A 19,688-nucleotide genomic window follows, 5' to 3' on the forward strand; every position below is an offset into this window, starting at 1 on the left:
AATTAAAGGTGACTAAACACAGAAGGGTAATACTATGGGGGTGACATTGCAGTGTCGTTACTGCTGGTTTTTGTCAGAGAAGTTAAGTCCTGTATACAACTGTCCCCATTGTTTGAGCAAAACTCCTGCAGCTCCTGTGAAAAGATAAAAAGCTCACACAGTTGCAAAGGGCTGGGAGGAGATGAAGGTGACTTCTGTTTCTCCCTTAGTTACCTTTTGCAACCAAATTGGTATTTTCTTAGGTTCTTCAAAAGCATTTAGGTACTGGTTGCTTCCAGAGGTGACACTGCCTGTGCGGGTCAGTAAACTTTAATGATGCAGCAAAGTTCGGATTTTCCCAATATTCTCTTTAAACCAAGTTACACAGTGAGACAACCTGCCCCTCTCGGGCAATGGGAGACCCACCAGGCTGTGGTAAAGCAGTCAGAGGTTTGGCTAGGCTGGCAGTGGGGTAGCACGAAGCTTTGGTACTGCTAAAACAAAGCAGTTGGCTCCCTCTGCTGATTTGCAGCACGATTTTAGTTTAAAGCAACACGTGTTTTCCTCTAGGTCCTGGAGGTTTCAGTATGATGGTGCCTTCTGGTTTTAAAAAGTGAAGTAGAGAGGAAGCTGGATGTTCCCCTTTGGATTAAAATCTGTAGAAATCTTTAAAAAGATTAATGTGTGTATTTATAACCAAGAATCAAACTGTAATGTGGCAGCTGAGCATAAGTATTTTAGGTAACACCTTCATAAAACCATCATTGCACCTATCTGTTTTCCTTAAGTATCCAGCAGAAAACAGTTAGTGCTTATACATCTCTTGATAGCTCTCTCTCAATCTGGTATTATGGGGAAAGAGGGAAATTCATTTCCTCTTTTATTTTCTTTCTAGAAAAAAATATTAGTGCTTAAATTCAAATACGTGAGAAAACCAAGCTGGGGGTGTTTGTCAAAGGAGTTTTATTTGTTTATGGATAGTGTCAAAATAGCAGAGTTTTCAAAAAGTCTGTCTAACCCTTATGCAGCAATTATGAAAAAGACAGAACAGCCACATTTCTAATAAAGCTGTGGCCATACAAATAGATATTAACAATAAATAAACACAGTATTTCTTAAAAATATATAGAGTTTCATCAAAGCTGTTGGATACAAGAAGAGCTCTGTAAATACCTGTAAACTGGATTCACGTTGAGAAGATACACAAATGAGCCTTACTTTTATGACCTGGCTGTGATGTGATTATTTAACCAGATAATCACCTGGGATAAACTGGTGAACTCTTCAGTGGAGGGTGGTGGAAGGCCAGTTTCCACTGTGGCAGGACAAAAAAGGAACTGATTTAAGACACTATTGAAAAAAAAAAAACAAACCCAAAACCAAACTAGGCAAACTCCTCTGCTTGTGGGGTTTTCACCACTATTTTGGGGACATTAAGTGTAAAGATAGTTGTATCACACAATTTTCAAAAGGGTCACCTGTGAGAATTTGACAATCTGGGTGCAACCAAGTTACCTAAAACTGAGCTGCTCGTGCCTTTTGACAGGTCTCTCTGTGCTGTATCACATGGAAGTCGCTGTGGAGTCTCCGTGATTTTTTTAACTCAGTTGATATTGTGCCAGGGGAGGTTTAGATTGAGTATTAGGAAAATTTACATTTGATATTATGAAAAATTTCTTCCCTGAAAGGGTTGTCACCATCTCTGAAGGTGTTTAAACGACTTGAACATGCAGTGCTTAGGGATGTGGTTTAGTGATGGACTTGGCAGTATTTTTAGGTTAATGGTTGGATTTGATGACCTCGGAGGTCTTTCCCAGCCAGATACTGTGATTGAATGGTTCTCTGTACTTGGGACTTTCAGCAGCCAAATGAAGACGAGACGCCCTGCCTGCCCCGCAGACACCCCTGTGTCTCTTCTCCGTGTGCCTGGCTGAGCCTTTCCCGCTGCACAGGTTGGTCTGTGGGCGCTGCTGCCGCCAGCCCGTTGCACATCGCGACCAGGCACCCTTGTCACCTCGCAGGGGGTCTCGGACCCCGCAGCAGCAGCTCCCCGGGCAGGATCAGGCTCAACCCGCAGCTCCTGCCCGCTGAGCCGCCTGTCCGGGTGCGCGTCCCTCGCGGCTGCCGCTCCTGCAGGGACGCGGCACCAGCAGATGGAGCTACAGGATCCCAGTCACTAAAGGGACGGCAAAATGAATGCCGAAGGTGCACGACAAGATTTTGCCATTTTCATGTGCTGCCAGTATTTGCCCTTTGCTGCTCCGTTTCTTCCCCCCACCCCCGAATGAACCCGCATTTAGAAATTAATACAAACGAGGAACGTGGCAAGATTTGAGAAGTCAGGTTGTCTAAAAAAAATTTAGAGAAGCATTTATTGCTGTGTCTCTCTGTCCAAATGCTGCCTCCCAAATTTCACCCGTTGTCAGTGGCACCGCAGCGATTAACGTCTCATTGTCACTGTCAAGGCAATTAGTTAAAGGTACTGGCACTTGATAAGCTTATTATGCTTTGTAGTGTGAAGGAGGTAAAAATGTCTGTGTCTGTATGTGGGCTCTCACTAGGATCATGCTGCTGTTTGATAAAAGACGTAATTTTACTCTGGTAATTGTTTCCTCTGGTGTTGCTATTGATGGGGGTGGGGTGGTGATGGGACTGTATCTACTGGGTATTTAATGCCATGCTTATCTGAGATAAAAATAACTTCCTGCAGGCCTAAGGAGGGAAGCAGGTACACTTGTACATCACTGGATAAATATTTAGATACATAGCAAGGGTATCTAAAGCCATATCTAAAGCTTTCCCATTGACTTTCTGTTAGTACATACTTATGCTGGATTCTGTCCAAAGCACAGCTAAGCAGCACAGAGGAGTGAGAGCTTTCTAAAATTCCTCTTTCAGATAAAGAGGTTCAAATGTCACATGTCAAACATAATGTGACCTCAGGGTTTCAACCTAGTCCTTAACAGGCATTCCTCACCCTTGAAAAACCAGCTGGCTTTTGAAACAATGCATCTTTTCAAGAACTTTGGATTAATATTATAGCATGAAGGTCAAGATTGTCTTGCACTGAGAGAAGCCCAGGAGCTTTCACAGTGGTTGCATTCTTCATATCTAGCTTTTACTTAACATTTTGAACTAAAAAAGGAAATGTAGCATGAGAAACCATCATTTTCTGTGTAAGGCTTTGATGTGTTTTTTCTTTTAGCCTCACTACTGTCGTCGTATTGTCGTAACACTGAAAGCTTACTCTCTTACTAACTGATGCCCTTTATTTGACAGGACTGTTTACTTTCATTGGTCTTAAGTTTCCTGGCAAGGCACACAGACAATTTCAACTTGAACCTTTCACTGGAAAGGAACACAGAGACAATTCAGTGTGTCTCCTCTGTATGGGCTACCAATGGAATAAACAAATTATGGACCAGTAGGAGATTGTGAACAGGCAAGGTCAGCTCAACCCAGACACAATGAAGGTAAATTACAGTACAGGCAGGCTTGGAGCAAACCCTAGAAGGGCTGGAAGAGATTGCACCTTTCAGATCTGAATAGGGGGATTACTGGTGGTTATAAAAGAAGTCCACACATTGTATGTGTGCAATTACTTCAGAAGAGTAATCATGCTCTAATCGACCCAAAAAGGCAGTTAGACAGTCAGACATCTGGACAGGGACAATGGGGCAAAAATCTCTGAAAACAGCCCTGCATTAGATTAGATTACCTATGTTTGATATCCTGCACACTGCATGAAGTCCTCTCTCCTTCAGCCCAGGTGTCTGTTGGGTGGCTGTGTGAACTGGCTCTTGGCCTGCTTTCCTGGGGGCAGGCAGATGTGCCAGAAATAGTGCACTTGTTTGGCAGCTGTGGATTGGAACATGATAGAGGAGCCTGAGTCGTTCGTGATTCACAAGCCACGGTGGTCAAACAAGCAATTTTTCTTCTCTAGCTGGCATGTTACCTATGACCTCTTCTACTGGCAGTGGCCTCTCTCATACGTACTCCCTCACACAGTCATTGTCTCCTCGGGCTCTGCTGGATGTGATGCTTTTTTTCTCGGACTGAAACTGAAGTAATCTGGAAAGAATGCCTAAAAGGACAAGTGAGAGAGAAGGCTTAAGTAATTGAGCTGTACTTACATATATTAGAAATACCAATATTTAAGAATATTGGGTTTTTTTCTAAGACAAACCTCTCTGGGTCTGAGTTAATCTGATGCTAAGGATTATGCACTTTGTTACCAGCAGGCCAGGCAGTAACTCTTACTGCTCAACTTCTCCCAGAGAATTTTATGAAAAGATCAGAATTTGTGAATCCACAATGCTGGGCCTGGATTCACTTGCAGGATCTAGCCCATGGCTACCAAAAGACAACCTAAAATTGCTGTGATAACTGGAACATACCAGTGGGTTAGAGCACATGAATGTACCTGTTCACGGCACATCTGAGAGACAGGCAGGACTGATCCAGCTGGACAGCAGGGTAGCCATGATTCAGCTACTGCCTGGCCTGGGGTGATGAGGTATAGCCAGGCTACAGACCTTCATGTAGGAGCCTTCAGAGGAGTGCTCTTTATTTCAGCATTAGGGAGGAGCAAGCAGCAGCTCCATAGGTTTAAAGAAACCTATGAAAGAGACTTAGAAACAAGCTAAATTAAATCAAACAAACTAAAAACCCAACAAAACCAAAACACAACTGAGTAAAGAGCACCAGGGGCTCTGGCACTTGCAGAGGCCCAAGATCAATGTGGGTTGTTGCACCTGGGTCCTGTATAAAGGCAATTTCAGTGAACAGAACACTGTGCTTTTGCTAATTGTTGAGCCCACCCAGGACAGCACAGGCACCTGGTGTGCAGGGGAGCTACTGCAGCTCTGGCAGAAGCTCAGGGCATGGAGTGACCCCGGGGGATGTGGGGTGGGGATGGCCAGTTGAGCCCTGTGTGTCGGGAGAGGGCTCGGGAAGGCGGCTGCTGGGTGAGGAGTGAGGTGCTTGAGCCAAAGCTTAGGGCCTGACTTCGAGGGTGGTGGATGCCCACGGATCCTTAAAGAGCACTGTGAGTTTTAGGATTTTTATGGGTTTTTTCCTCTCCTTTAAATAGGAGGAGAGTGTTTAGTCTTGTGTGTGCTCAGCTCCCAGCTCTGCCGGCACGTGGGACCTGCCAGGGCTCTGCTGTGGCTCTGAGGTGACTGGTGCAGCCAACACCATCCACATGTGTCGTGCACTTTGTTTAAAATGCCTCGAAAAATACCAAGTACATTCATCACAAAATGAGTATTTTTTTTTTTTAATTGGTTATTAACTGAAGGCTTTGGTATTCTCTTGGATTCAACAGTCTGCCTGTTTGCATCATGAACTGAATTTGTGGTAAAGTACGGGGTTCCATTTTTATATTAAAAGTACTTTAAGGTAATGTGTATTGCTAACTTTGTTTGCATCTGGTAATCCAGTTTATCCAGAGATTACAGAAAAGGTCATCGAAGAGCTGCTTTACTGAAATTTACCAATACAGTGTATTGGTATATGAAATGCCAGTTTACTGAATCAAGCAATAAATACGTCCTTCAACTTTACTGCTACTTTTTTCCTCTTTTCCAATAACATAGTTATGCCCTGATTATCTTGCAGTACAAACATTCTAATTCTTTGGTCAAGTCTACCTCATGATTATGTAGACCCTGATCCTATAAATACCTTGTGTTCTTCACATAGGAGCTTTGTTTTGTTTTGTATTATTAATTTAAACACGGAATTAATTCTTTGCAGTCAGTTTATTTTGATTTATGAAAACTAGTAAGCACTGTCCCTGTCAGGGCTAAGGCACAAAGGTTAGCTGCAGTGTCTTGCTTCTGTTGCCATAGGTGTTTTGTGGTGAAGGTATGTATTTTGTTTTCCAGAACTCTGATACTATTAATAATTATGGAGAGGAACTAATTAAAAGCAATTTTTTTCTATTTATGTACTACTGCCATGCAAAAGGCATAGAGTGACAAGGTAAGACTGTATCTGAGTGTTTTCCTGCATGGAAGAAATACTGCTCCTCAGAAGTAAGATACTTTTCCTAAAGTACGTTACTTATGAGAGAAATGGAAAATGTGGGAATTTGTGTTGGTATGGCAGTGATTTTAAACTTCCATCTGCCTCCCGAGACCCCAGTAGCCATTAATTTATTTCATATTCAGTAGGGCTTAGAAAATGCTTGGGGTGTTTAAAATATGAGGTGGTTTAAAAAGAACTAGATAAAATAAAATATAATTGTTAGATATAGATAGAATTACAGTAAAAAGTTTTTGAGTGCTTTTCAGGAGGGCACACAAGCTCAGACTTGCCTGATCTATTTCCACCCATGTCTCTTCAGTCTTTTTTTCTAATTCATTTGGGAAGCTTCCTTATCTATCTGTGCATTGCTCAGTAAGGGGTGTGCCATCTGCATATTATTGTAAATTAGAGGATTCATCTGTCTACTATCTTAGATGAGTATGGCTTTCCTGCAGGAATTTGCTAAATTGTATAAATTTAATTCTCATATCCCTTCTGGAATATTGAACTAAACTCATTTTATGACTGCAGGGTTTTGAAGCAGAATGGGCAGTAAACTAATATAATTAATCATTGTGTCATTGCTACAGAATAATGGACTAATTCTCTTCCTAATTTCCAGTTACTTATCATTTTAAATCTCACAGGGAAAGCAGCACTGTATAGAAAGCAACATGGAGCAACCGATTAAAAAAAAGTGGTTTGTTTCATCATCTTGAGCAAGTGTAACAGAACTGAGGAAACTGGTTGTGATTTATTAGTTACATTTGTTCTTTGAGTTTTCACATACAGTTAGATATATGACTGCACTGTTCGACATGGAAAAAATAATTAATTTCCCCATATTGACATTTTTTGCATCAAATTTGCATTTTAAAAAACATTCAAGTATGTGGAATAATTGGCTTGAGTTACAATGTATAAAACAAGCCATCTAAAACTCTTAGTTAACAATTTTATTTTTTTATATGAACTGTGGAAACATTAAGAATTCTTGCAATTACTCTGTCTTAATTTGGGCTACTTAAACTAAATACTTATGTTCTACTTACAAAACTGTTTTGAATGTTTATTTCACAGCTGTGTTTGACTCTGCTTTTGCCGGGACTTAGGCAAAAAAGGAGGGTCTACCACCTTTGGAAGAAGGCACAGGCAACTCAAGAGGAGTACAGAGACCTCGTTAGGTCATAGTGAGAGATAATTACGAAGGCAAAAGCCCAGCTGTAGCTCAACTTGGCCACTGACATAAAATGTTTTTACAAATACACATCCCTTACTGGATGTGGGGGAAAAGTTGCAACCAAGGCTGAGGAAAAGACTGAGATACTTTATGCCTTTTTTGCTTCCATTTTTAACAGTCAGACCAGCTCCCCCCAGGGTGTTCAGCCTCCTGAGCTGGAAGATAAGGACTGAGAGCAGCGCAACTCCCCAAAAATCCAGGAGGAGGTAGCTGATGATCTGCTTCTGCACCAAGACAGAAATCTGGGGTGCTTGGTGGGATCCACCCTAGAGTGCTAAGGAAGCTGAGGAGGGGAGTTTGCTAAGCCTCTGTCCATCACTTCTCAACAACCTTGGCCAACAGGGGAGGTCCCAGACAACTGGAGGGTGCCCAGTGTGATGCCCATCTACAAGAAGGGCTGGAAGGAGGATCTGGGAAACTGTCAGCCTGATCTTGGTAGAGGGATTCAGTCCTTTTCTGCTAAGAGGCAAGGGTAGAATACCAAGAGGGCGAAATACAAAACTTAAACAGTTCATGCTGAATTTCCTCTTCAAGGAAAAAAAATCTAATTGTTCAAGTCAGTACTTCCTCTGGGTTCAGTTCAATCAGCTGCAGTTATATGAAAACCAGTGGAAAAAATGCTGCCTTCTTTACTGTTTTTCTTCTTACCTGTCAGATAGGGTTACTGGACCTCTACTTAATGAGAATTTTTAGTTGATTCAGCCTTTAAATGCCTTTCAGCTTGGTGTCAGAAGTGATGGAACAATTGTAGTCACTGCTGAAACTAAATTAGAACCTAATGGAATAATTAACATGTTTGACTCTCTAATTAAATGCAATAAATTCAATGTCAGTTTTGGGCAATACTCTTTTTTGCGTTCCCCAGTTCAGTCCAACTCACTCATGCAGCCCACATTCCTTCCAGCCTCCTGCTTCATATCAGGCAGTGCTCTAGGTTGTGGAGCACCTTCTGCTGGGATGAGTTGGAGAAAAGTTGGACTGTGAGAAGCATTGCTCAGAGTTCTCTCTGTTTTTTTTTTTTTTTTTTTTTTTTTTGTGTCTCTATTACTGCTTCCACCCATGTGACAAACTTCCTAAAGAACACACAAAGAATGACCTACCTGCCTGTCAGATACTAGTGAGAATATTTCTCTGTGTTCTGTTGTACTGCTAAGCCAGCCATCCTCTGTGCCTAATCATTAGAGGAGCACTGCTGTGACAAGCCACTTGGAAAAAAAGTAACAGAGATTGCGTGGCATTTTAATCTAGAACTGACATCAGGTGTCTAAAACATTTTGAAGAAAATGCTGTGAAATTCTTATAGAAATTGCCGTGCAACAGTTCATGGCAGTTATGTTGTTAGTAAACTCAAGTGTTGTACAAGCAAGCTTTTTGAGTTTGATTTTTATTTTACTCTGTCTGGAGAACATGGTGGTTTTTGTTTTAAGAATAGTCTCCAAGCCTTGATTGCTCTTTGAGCCTAATGTTGTGCTGAAGGTAGTTGAGAGTTATGAGGAGTTATGTATGCTGTGTCTTAATGAAATGCTTGTCTGAAATTGTGCTGATAGCCTGCTGTGAAAAAATCAATTTGCCATCAGCAAACTGAATGTACTTGATGCTCAATTTAGTTTGCCCAACTATTTCATGTTCTTTCCCTATAGTAAAACAAAAGAGTCCTGAGAATTAATTACAGCATTAGCATCTGCTCATGGCAGCTTTACTGGTATACTTGGTAGAATAAGATAGTAAAGGCAGGACTGAGATGGAATGTAAAGTTTTTCTCACTACCATTTCTTTTACAAACAGGCTTTAAAGGACAGGCCTCCTTGTGGATTCCTGTACATTCTTTTTCTTTTTGCAGTAGAGTAACCACTTGTGTATAAAAGCAGGAAATACTGATCACTTTCAAATAACTTGTGTTATGTTACTTTTTCATGGTTTGTATTTCTATAATTATTGATGGCTGGACAGTGGAGTATTGTTTCTCTGAATGCCTGTAATAACATTTCTTCCTTTAAAGCAAATTCCAAAGTTTTCAGGGATCAGTAGATGATTGAGAAGTTTGCTGAGATTACAGGTTCCTGAGATTCCTGATACTGAATCTCGTGTTAGTGTAATTCCAACCTGCAGTGCCAAGGACACTGTGGAACAACCTGGAATGCCTGACAAACATCCTTATGAGTTGTGCAGTATCCTTTGGCAATTCTGTCTTTATTAACATAAAACATGTTAGCGTGCTAACATGCCAACCTGAAGTTTTATTGTGTTAAATGTAGACTGAGCTGCAGCACAGGCCCACAAAATGTCAGTAAGTTTAGGATTTTAGGATTCTGAAATTTTGTATTTTAATGCATATTCAGATGAGTAAATCTCACTCACTTGACCTAGAATGTTGTGCAGTTTTTGTCTAGGCTTTTTCTTTTTGCTGAAAAATCACAAGATATAAATTGCCTTTCCTGGGCTGCTTGAGAAAACATGATCTCTCAAACCCAATAAATGTTAATTATTTGTAAATTCTCCATAATTTCCATCAAGTCAGATTTGAAATGTGTTCATCTACATCTCTCTGTCTGAGAGAGGATCATCTTAGGTTTCTGTGGTAACTCAGTCTTGAATGACTATGATGTTAGTAATAATGGTAGGGTTAGTTCTGTTTGCTTTGGACAACAACTTGAGTTCACATACTTATAATAGAAACCCCTAAGGTTGGTGAACTAAGAACAAGTTCACTGTCCTCAGTAATTTGGAAGTGGAAAATTGTGAACAGAACTATTAGGAATTTTAATTGTTTTTAATATATATTGTTTCATATTTTCTGACAAGCTGCAAGCACAAGTTGGAAAATTGTGTTTGCATGTCTGAAGGAGTAACTTAGCCTTTAAGCCTTCAGAAAATTTGAATGTGTCCTGTTAGTTGCTTGTGGGTTTTGAATGATAAGTCAATATCCCAAGAAATAGAACCCAAGCTTTCACTACATTAATCTTGTTCTTCTTGAAGTATTTAAAATGGTTTTTGTGATATAATTTGTTAATTTTAATCTTTTCTATAGGTATACAGCATTATCATTAATGCTTCCTCTTCTATGTTGGATACAATTCTTAATTTTATGTCCATTAGGTTGCCATATACCAAAGCTTTTAACTTCTTAACTCATTAAAAAAAATACTGTTGAAGCAATGCCTGGCACTGGTCAAATGCTGTGATAATTAATACTGAAATGCAAAGAAAAATATCTAACTTATATATTTCCTAAATTAATACTCTTCTAAAACTGTAGTAACATAGTGTGGCATTTATTATGCACGCCTGCATATCTTGTTTCTTCTATCAACCCAAATTGTAACTAAGAGCTGAAAGATTGGGTCTTTGCTCCCTACTGACCTGGCAATTGAAAAGAGTTTCTGTATTTTGTAGATATGCTTTTTTAGAACATCACGTGGCATGAAAATTAAACTACACAAATATAACAGTTTTTGAAGAATATGTGGTTTGTCACTCTTCCAGAGCAAACACATCCTCTAAATAGTATCTATTTTGGTAAATAGTTTGAATGATTCCTGAGTATGTCTAGAGAAGCCCTTGAAAATAAAAGGTGATCTAGGTGAAACAAAATCACAACCCTAGTAATAAAAATACAGCGTAACTGGACTTCAGAACTGGGCTGTGCACCCTCATCTTTTTCTGTTTGACAATAACACACTGCAGTTATGCAAACTGGGAGGTAGCAAACAACCCTAAAACTAAGAAATCACTTTTTCTAAAGTGGAGATTAATCATGTGTTTCATCCCCAAGTCTGAGAGAGAGCAGGATCTCCTAGTAGGGGATTATTACTGAAATTATTGTTTTTGGTTTACTGAAATGATTGTGCTTTACCCCCTTAATTGGCAAATGCCATAAATACACAGTTTACAACAGAACAGTCATTTTTGTTATATAAGGTTCTTAAACAACATATATTGACTATTACATGTTGTTAGCCAAAACAGGTTATTTATTACATATAGTAAATGCCACTGTCATTCAGAAAATGCTTTCTTACATTGCTGTTCTATGAAAATGTCTTAATATAATAAAATGTTTTAGCTATTACCTTCTTTTTCATCATGTGAGTTGTGATCCCTTTAGGTATTAGTAGATACTTGGGCGAATTGAAAACGAATGGGTTTCATGATTCTTGAATGTAGTTTAAAGCAAGGTATATGTTTTATATGTTGGATAGCATTACTGAGGGGAGGAAAAAGAGAAACAAATTTCATCATTCCAGAATTGTAATGGTAATTGTTATCTTGAAAATAGTCACAATTTATTTTCACGTAAGGTGTAAGATTTTCAAAGCAGTATTTTCTGTGTTAGATTTGGTCCAGGAGGTGTCCAAGATCTTGTGATCTTCATTCCTTGTATTTATGTGAGAAATAATTGTCAGAAATAAGTATGTTTTTGGAATACTTTAACAAGAAATGAATAGGAACTTGTATGTAATGTCTTCTGTGCTTTCAATTTCACAAGAAGGAAATCAATTCCATAAATTTTTCTTTGGTGTTGGAAAAGCATTCCTGATAGTCTATTATTTTGTGCAGTTGGGAAGAAAAAATGTAGGGTTTGTACACTGTTTAATTTCTCTAGATGTTGAAATGTTTTCATCTGGAGAAACAGCATATTTTCTGCCTAGCATTTTTCATTACAGATGCTAATTAGCAATAGCTAACAAATTACGATTGCTCAGAAGAGCATGCAGGAGCTCCAGGAGCAATTGGATCCATTGCTAAGACTGGGGATTCCTGCTCCCAGAAGCTCTCAGCAAAATACCAAATGCATAAATGGTATTGAAACAGCATATGGCTTTGATTAAAGTGATTTATGTATATATAGTTTTGAATATGAAAAGTGAAAGGAGTAGAAGTCATAACAGAAAATGGTAAGAAAGATATTTTATTTATTAAATAATTTATTGTTGCAGGAGCACAGGGTATTGATTTCTTCCTTCTTCCTGGGGTCCATTATCATTGATAGAGTAATAGAATAAGAGATTTGGTTAGCTTTCTTAATTTCTACAACAGCTGCTGTATTGTTCTGGGATTTGAAAAATGTTGTGTTTTATCATTAGGATTAGATTGTTCTGTGGATTTTTTCAAAGTAAGCTTTCTTTGTGTAGCTGCCTGCAACTGCATGGAATTGGACTTGATGATTCAGACAGTCCCAGGTATAAGCTCCAATGAAGGGGTGAGAGGACCCTTTACCCATGTTTGATGTCAATGAAATCCAGAATATTTTTCTACAAGTAGCTCCTATTTAAGATATGTCAGAAGTGTTTCTGTAGTTTATTTATCTCTGTGGCAAGAAGATTTGTCTTTCACATATGAGGTGCCTTCTTTTTTTTGTCTGTCCTTAATCCATGACAGCTAGATACATCACACTATAAGCCTCACCTTAAAATACTTGAGGGAATTTAACTCATGCATGTAGTTAAAAAAAAAAAAAAAAAAAAAAAAAAAAATTCCATAGATGTTCTTGTTTCAAATAACACTCTGTGGACCATGGCTGGACACAGGCAACCACACACAGAACAAAAATCTCTTCTTATACTAGTCCAGCTCATGTTGTATGAGATTCAATAATGCCAAGTGCCACGCCCTGTGCTTGGGTCAAAATAACCTTTGCAACCCTAGAGACTTGGGGAAGAAGACCTGGGGGAAAGGACCTGGAGGTGTTGGTTGACAGCCTGCTGAATGAGCCAGCAGTGTGCCCAGGTGGCCAAGAAGGCCAGCAGCATCCTGGCTTGTATCAGGAGTAGTGTGGCCAGCAGGAGAAGGGAGGTGATTGTCCCCTTGTACTCAGCACTGGTGAGGTCACACCTTGAGTGTTGTGTTCAGTTCTGGGCCCCTCACTACAAGAGGGACAATGAGGTGCTGGAGCTTGTGCACAGAAGAACAATGAAGCTGGTGAAGGGTCTAGAGCACAAGTCTTATGAGGAGCAGCTGAGGGAACTGGGGATATTTAGTCTGGAGAAATGGAGGCTGAAGAGAGACCTCATGGCTCTCTAAAACTCCCTGAAAGGAGGCTGTAGTAGAGGTGGGGATTGTTCTTTTCTCCCAGGTAACAAGTGATAGAACAAGAGGAAATGGTCTCCAGTTGTGCCAGGGAAGGTTTAGAATGGGTATTAAGAAAAATTTCTTCACTGAAAGGGTTGTCAGACACTGGAAGAGGCTGCCCAGGGACGTGGTTGAGTCACCATCCCTGAAGGTATTTAAAAGCCATGTAGATGTGGTGCTTAGGGACATGGTTTAGTGGTGGGCTTGGCAGTGCTGGATTAATGGTTGGACTTGATGATCTACCTTGGTCTTTTCCGACCAAAACGATTCTATGGTTCTATAAAAGTGACAGGTAGTGGTTTTTTAATTGTTATTATTGTTATTGTTGTTGTTATTAATAATAATAATAATTTTAAAAACTTCTATCAAGTAAAAAATAATAAACTCAAACTAAGGCTATTATTTATGAGGTTACATGGTGGCTGCTGATCTGTTCATGCTGCTGTACCTGCTACCAAAAGACCAACCAAGTGGACTTTTCATTTAGTTTTTCTTTTTGTTTGTTTGCTGCATTTCACTGACACAATATGAGTTTTCATCTGCTTCCTTATCCAAGGCTGAGAAGTCTTGATTTGAACTTCTCTAATTTCTCACATGTTTTTTTAGCATGCGGATGTAGAAATGTTCCAGGTTTTCTTTGAGGTGGTTTATCTATTCATCTACTGTTGGCCAAGGCAGAAGTTTAGAGGGAAGGTAGGAAATTATATTAGAACAAGTCTTTAATAAACAACAGGTTTATATAGTTTATTGGGGGATATTTCTTTCCCACAGGACAATGCATAGAGATAATTATATATGTAAGAGTGTGCTGTGCTTTTTTCTTCCATGTCTTATACAACTTATACTAGCTTTTTAACTGTGGAAACTATTTCATATTCATTGTACAGCAGCCTGCAAAATTTCTCAAAATAGTGTGTGTTGTTACTGAAAAACTTCTAGGGTTCTTCAGACTGAAGAAGTTTGAAATGAGTGCATTAAATTTAATGTGAGGCAATCTTTAAGAAGGGATATAAAAAGTTGTATTGGATGGGCAAAGTAAAGTAACTGTAAGAATTAACTTTTACTCTTGCCATTTCTATTCAGTAAATACGACCTTGCAACAGTGCATATAATTCACATGCCCCTGTTTGTATTATTAAATTTTGATAGATTTCTGGTTTTTATGACTGTTAAAATTGCATGTCGATGGCAGTATATAAATGAATGACATTTAATTTGGTACCACTGAGTTTTCATTTTCAAGAGAGATCTAAGTAAAATGCATGAATGTGATATACTCAGGAAGATCCTAGAAGTGGTATTCTGTACACTTTTCCCCTTCTGATCTTTGAGATCAAATCTTTGAAATGATTTTTCAAATTTTGAATTATTTTTAATAAAGCCGTTAGCTTAGCACGTTTGTGTGCAAACAACCATGTGTATTCCTGTGAACTGTTTTATTTCATGTAAAAGAAGCTTCCCAGATCATGGTAACAAATTATGGAATTAAGAAATATGCACATTTGCTTATGGCAGAAAACCAAACTCAAAAGAACAGTGGTGAAAACAAGGCAGCAAGGTTAGTATAACTTCTAGAGACAAAAGCATATTTGGTTCCTCTTCTTAATATAATCACTTTTTTTTTGGTGACCTTGCATTTAAATCTGCCTTGCTGTCATCTAAGCTGTCATCTAAGCTGTCATCTAAGCATGTACATCATTTCTGTAATTCATGATTAATTAGTACTACTTTCATTGTATTTTCACAGATGCAGTAAGATCTGCAATACTTATCATTTTAGAATTTATTTTAAATAAGTAATGCTATCACTGTTTTCCCAGGTTGTATATTTACCAGTATGTGACTTCATGCAGTACATAAGTTACACGTGGCAGGCACATATTTAGCTGATATTTAATTTTATTTTTAGTGATAAAATGTATATAACTTTGAAAATTCAGATCTTTGGGTGTAAGTATTGAATGACAGAACTGTTTTGGTCAGGATCAGACAGGTGTAAGGCCAGCTTTAGCAGCTAAGCCAGCTTTATACACCTTTATGGAGTTTTTATTTTCAAAGCTTTCATACTGAGAGTACCAAGGATTAGTACACAGAATACCAAGGGATTTTCTGCAATCATGTCTAAAGCAATATGTCTTTTATATTTAGTAGACAAATTAAATTGGAAAAATGTTGAACTGGATGCCATAACTTACAAGTTGATTCCTATCTCTGTGGTTGAATAGTAAACGTTTGATCTTAAAGGAAGAAATATTAATGATTTCTGAAGATAAATTCTAACATGGCCTCAACTTTTCATTTGTAGTTGCAAAATTTATAAAAGATAGATTGGTCCTATCTAGGCTATTAAAGAAGGAAAATGTAGAATAAAGATGCCACCTTGTGGGTGAAATAAATGGTACAGTAGACATGATTCAAAGTGACTTCATTTCCAAATAGATTCTGTGCACTTGTGACTGGTTGCTATTTTGGGCTTGTATTTTCTTAAACATTTGCAATTATTCTGGCAGTGTATGTTTGGTATTTTGTATAAAGTACCTAAGTAAGACATTCTGGTCTTAAAAGTGTTAAATGACTGCTAAAAATCACAGGCATAATTTAATTTAGGCTCCTAATCACCACATAATATTGGCATCATTGAAGTGTATTGCCCTTAACGTGTCAAAGTAAAGTTTTAATGCAGTTATTTTACCCTGACTGGATAACTGGAATTAATGGTTTTGTAGATACACCCTATATGAAAAAAGAAAGGTGACACATTCCTGTGCTGGAATTCTTCTCACTACATACCCAAAGTAACATTTTACATGTATTAATTTGTCTTTCTTGGCTGAAAATAATGTATTTCTTACAGCAGTCAATGAAATACCAGGTATTTACGGATCTCAGTGCCTTGGTTTTGAATCACTTTTTTCTTAGGTTTATAAATTGTGTTCTGGATTTTTGTGGACATTATTTTAAGGTTTCTTTCCTCCTTAGGTGGTGATGACCTCTCATAGCTGCTGTATGTGGGGAACATAATTGAGAGAAATTATATCAAAGCTTTAAAAATATGGACTAGCAGACTGTGGTTGAGTCAGCTCACAAGAGCTTCAACTGAAGGGCAGAAGGGATTTTTGTTCTCCATGCCACAGTTCAGCCAGGCACAAGGCATTCCTCAGGCAGCTTTATTTCTGTTCCTGGCATGCAGTGTTGTGTGTCATTCCTGTGTCGACACCAGATAAAACCTGTGCTATTCTTATTCTGGCCATTTAACCTGATTTTACTTGTCCTCTTTGTTCTTGCATGGATTCGTGAAGACTGATTCCTACTGGTCTTTTGCTTTGGAAAAACTTTATTGCATGAGGATCTCATGACAAGCTCTTCAGGATCAGTCAGGCTTGTTGTGGCATTGTGAATCTTTGACATGACGTTGGTGTGGGGAACACTTCCCAGTATCATTAGGAGTTTTTAAAAATACCTCTATGACTACATGCAGCACAAGATCTGTTTTCTCATGGGTCATGTTGAGGAGCTCAGAGTTGTGTGACCCACGCAACTCACAGTTTAAATGTTGTTGCCATATAGTATGAGCATTCTGTTGCTGGTCGAGGGAGTCTGCATGTGGAAGAGCATTGGAGCTACCCAGATCTCAGATGTGGCAAGAAATAAGCTAATGAGGGCTAACAAGACTGGTATCAGGTTGTTCTGGAAGCCAGCTGCCAGTCAAAATCCAGCCTCTGGTGGAATCATCTACCTCGTGTGAGCCCCGGTACTCCTGCACCAAGGAAACAGCCCCTTACCTTCACTCTGCATTACATGTCTTGTACTTGTTCACAAGGTTGTTAACTTCTAGGTGTTCAGATTTTGTTTTAATGAGAACACTATTATTTTTGCAGAAGATTATGATCTACAAGGAGGAGAAGGTTTATTTTTGCAAATAGCAAAGATAAGCTACATGTGCACAAGTACTTTCCTCCCCATGATAATGTCTAAGCTGGAGAAGACTGGTCAAGAGATTCTGTCTTCTGCTTTGCTCCTTCACATGCTCCAACATGCAGAGCAAGACCCAGCCTCTCCTGAAGCATCCATTTCCATAGAATCCTGATGTCTGTACTGGAAAGCTGCCATGACACAGTCCAGTTCCTGATGTGAATTACTGAAGAATCAGGGCTTCATGGTGAACAGTAGGGAGTACTTGTCCCTCAGTTTGGCCACAGTCTCCATGGCCTCAGCAGTCTAAACAGTAAACACATTTTTATTGTAGTTGTTTTGCATGGTTTTCTGTTGTCTAAATTTCAGAGAGATCCAGAAATACATGATGCAATTCTTTTCAACTTAGTCAAATAAAGCAGGCCATAGACTAACAGACTTGTGCCAAACAGGTAATGGGTCCCTAGCTTGATGTGTTTATAATCTCACTCTTCCCAGTTCAGGGAAGTGCTGTGGGAGTTGCTGGGGTGGGGGGAGGCGAGAGGCTTTTGCCCATACCTGAATATATATCTGTATATAATTGTATATATTTTCTTGTATCATTCATTAGTGTTTTAATTAAAGCTGTGTAGTTTAGTTTTCAATCCAGCCAAGTCTCTCTCTTTTTCTCTCTCTCCTTCCCTACCTGGGTTGGGGGGGGAGGGGATCGAGAGCATTGTGGTCGGACCTGAGTCAAACTGTGACAAATCTCAGTGGACAAAGGAAAAGAATGAAGATATACATGAACACAGTACATCCTAAAGCAAGGTCTTGTGATGGCATTTCTAATATTTAATCAAGATGGCTACCCAGACGTTTCCTGGAAAGAGACTGCAATGTTCCAACCCCTAACATTATGTGATTCTGTGATATAATTTTTAATCTTGCAGTCTTCAAATGAGCTCATATTGGTCTTTGAAAGGTGAGTAGAATTTTTTTTCCCCTTCTTTCTTTAGAGATTTTATGCCTGAGACTGTACTCCATTTAAAATGTACCATGTGTACTTCGGTATCTGTTGGAAACCAGGTTACTAAGCTTGATGAGCCTCCAAAAGACAGGTTAAGAAATGCTAAACTCAGTCAGGGGAAAAAAAAAAAAAAAAGAAAGAAGTTGTTTAAAGCTGCCTTCTTTAACACAGCTTCAAATAAAAGTGTAGTACTAGGTTTTCCTGCTTATTTGAAGTATCTATGAGCAGCATAGTGTTCCTTAGGCTTTAGATACAGCTCATGCTGATTTGTCTGTAGGCTTCAGGAGGATTATATAAATGTATATAAATACCTAGGTAGGTTTCTTATTTTCCATGACTACCTTTGCAAAGGCAATTTTTGTCCGTTCCTTTTTGTATGGACGACAGGAGTAATCATGGATGGGGGTTCTGCTGAGCAAGTCATGGCTGGCAATTACTTTCTTCATGTCTGGAATCTCAGATTATTTTATAAAGGACTAATTTGACTTCTAGGTGAGTGATGGCATTAGACCTTCTTTATCTGGTAGCTGGAAAGGTAGCAGAATTCCTGACACCAGGTCACAGTGAGATCTGCTGCCTGCTGGGTCATCATGAGCTGCCAAGTGGGCTGAGGAGGGGTTGGAAGCTCTTCCCTGTGCTGGGCAGGGCTCAGACTGTCAGACATGCTCTATCCCATCTCTCCTGGGGACTGAATAGAAGTCTGGTGGCTTTTCTTGAGTGATGTTGACCATAAAAGGTCAGATATTAAAAAAAACTATTGCAGCATTGTACAATAAAAAAAATTCCTTGTTTGAAGCAGTTCCAGGCTGTTCTCTGTCATGCTTCAAGTTTGCTGCTTTGTGTATCCTTAGGAAATACTTGGTGACAGTAAAATCATCCAAGAAGCCAGGTAAATATTCTGCTAATAACTGTCAGATGCAGCTTATTTTTTGTATATTATTGTGCACATCTTTTAAGCATGCCAAGCTCTGCTTTATAACCCCTTGACCTATTATTGCTATGGTGTTTGTGTATTTAAAAACTAATATATTGCAATAAATAAACATTATATTTACTGGTTCAAAACACATTACTGCAGCTATCAATTCCTAATCTCCCATAAAAGTGCCTTTGTTTTGAAAGATTTGTCTGTCCCCACAGCAGCTCAATATTCTGATCTTTATACTGTGCACTCTGCTCAGAAGTTACAGGGTATAGGAAACATATTCTGAAATTAATTCAAACTTTTGAAACTTATTATGTCTAGGAGAGACAGATTTAAGATTACTGAAGTTTCTGGTTGAAGTACTTCAAGCAGAAATCTATACTCCATTAGGTTTTGTAACATCATCTGACCTTAATTTTCCAGGTATTTTGCCCTTCAAATAGAAGATAGTATTTTAATACTATTTAAGCCATCTGAAGAGCCTTGTAATATGATAGGCTTAAGTTATGAAACATTTGAGCAAAATG

The sequence above is a fragment of the Chaetura pelagica genome, unplaced genomic scaffold (genome assembly GCF_000747805.2).
Source record: "Chaetura pelagica isolate M959 unplaced genomic scaffold, ChaPel_1.0 scaffold153, whole genome shotgun sequence".
In the NCBI taxonomy this organism is placed as follows: Eukaryota; Metazoa; Chordata; class Aves; order Apodiformes; family Apodidae; genus Chaetura; species Chaetura pelagica.